We start from the raw sequence: 2,076 nt of genomic DNA, 5'->3' as shown, positions 1-2,076 counted from the left end.
TTGTGGGTTGATGAACAAAGTGTGCTGAGATAAAGACATGTTTTCATGCAGCACACTAAGAAATGTTACCATCTTTAGGAGTATCGACAGAGGTGGCAGACTGCAAACGTAAGTCGGGATGACCAATCCATTGTTTCCAGCCAGTGTTGTTAAATAAGTGAACTTTAACAAAGCCGACACCTTCCAGCATAGCTGTCTAACGGCCCGATGTGTAAGAAGGTTTACCAACATTTCGGTAAGTTCAGCCGCCTACTTTGACTTTTAGAATACCAGAAAGTAAAGGGTAAGTTATCTAGCAGACTTCTGCTACTTCTTTTTATCACATTTTGCTGTGCTTTCATCATTCATGCTGTATGTTAGTGTGCGTGGTGTGCACTAATGTACTTCACTTTACATTGCTCAAGCTTTGCCGGTGAGAGTGGGTTAACATCTCTTGATGCTTATTTGGTAGCACAACCAAAATGATTAGCTTCAAGCAGTGCCTATCACTTTTCTTTACTCGGATATGAAGTGGACCTATTCAACGGCCGCTGTGGGGACAAAATCTTTGCCGGGGGGACTAGAAAGGCCACTTAGAATTAAGGAGCAGTGCTACTTCAAATTCACTTAAAGCTTAGCAAATTATCAAGCGGTGGTTATCTGCTACATTGTAGACGACATTTTTTGGCAACCGACAGAGTCAGATCTAGTAGACATCGTAGAAAAGAGTAAGTCGCCCTTCTCACTTCCTTACAAAGTGCAGTAAAGTTCCACTTGGCAGGATGAACTCGCTTTTTCCACCACGAGTTTGATTGCCCAGCAACCATGACCTTAGGGATTGCCCACTTATTAATTCAACATTGCACGAACACTTTTTGCCTCGAATCTGACTCGATTTTCCACTTGCCGAAATTAAACAGAAACGACTTCCTCTGGTAAGTTAATACACCGAGTCATTTTGATTCATCTTAGCGCACGAATCTACTAATTCCCTTAACAATTGACCGAGCCAGCTATTGTGCGTGTTTGCATCTTACAGGTCCTGCGGTGGTACACACTTTCAGCGGTAAGACTCTTGTTTGCAATGTTAAGACACGTCGAGCATGACGAGCCTTCGATGGGAAGTTCGCCAGCTGGTACTTATTTTGGCACCAAATGTTTCTCAAGAAATGCACGCTTTTATTAATTTATGTTATTGGAATGGCTAGACGTTATTAACCGGATGAGTTTGAATCACTCCAATGCAGTGTGCTTGAATACACACTTCTATAAGTCCGTCGAAGCCAAGTCTATATTATAGATCCAGCTTCCGACTCAAGATGCGCCCAACGATACTTTGTTCATCTTTTAGCAATTATGGCATCGCTGCTGATACCAGTGCTTATGTGAATGCAACCATTTAAAGAACTGGATGCGAAATATGCTCGGTGGCTGCATGGTAACAGAAATGTTACAACTTTCTTCGCGTAAATTTACCGTTTTCCAAGTGTGTTAACAAGTTTTCTTTTGGGGATAATAATGAATTTCCACTATAAGTGAGTTTCTTGGGGAATGGGAACACACCCTTTTTAAAAATCATTGCGGCTGTACAATGCCCTGCGTATCAACCTTGCATTTTCCCTACCTTTCCAAGAAGTGTTCATGAGTTGGATTAAAAAGTCCGCTCGAGGAGTGTCGGACTTAAGCCATCGTGTGCGAATTGCAGTCGCAACGTTTGTCTGGCCATCAGCGACAATGGAGTCACTTTAACTCAGTGCAGACTTTACTGTGCTGTGCGAAGACTCGAGTGCTGCCACATAATGATTGCGGTTAATTAACCTTGTCAACATAAATTCCGCATTGCGCAAGTGTCAGCTATTCTCTCACTACTCCTGGTGGTGATAATTTGCTCAAACACGACTCGGCCTAGAAGACACAAATTCCTCCCTATTAATGGGGAAAATTAGGAAGGGTTAGTGAATGGTCTGCCTACTCATGCTTTTACTATCAAACCGTGTAATGCATCTTTTATACAACATCCAAGCATTCACAAAGTTTGAGAGCAACAAATCATTGGAGATTCTGTCCCAGAATTCATGGAGGAAGAGTCCTTTCCTC

This window comes from Echinococcus granulosus (genome assembly GCF_000524195.1).
Source record: "Echinococcus granulosus chromosome Unknown EG_S00286, whole genome shotgun sequence".
In the NCBI taxonomy this organism is placed as follows: domain Eukaryota; kingdom Metazoa; phylum Platyhelminthes; class Cestoda; order Cyclophyllidea; family Taeniidae; genus Echinococcus; species Echinococcus granulosus.
The sequence above is the reverse complement of the archived record's forward strand: the minus strand, read 5'-3'. Positions refer to the sequence as shown.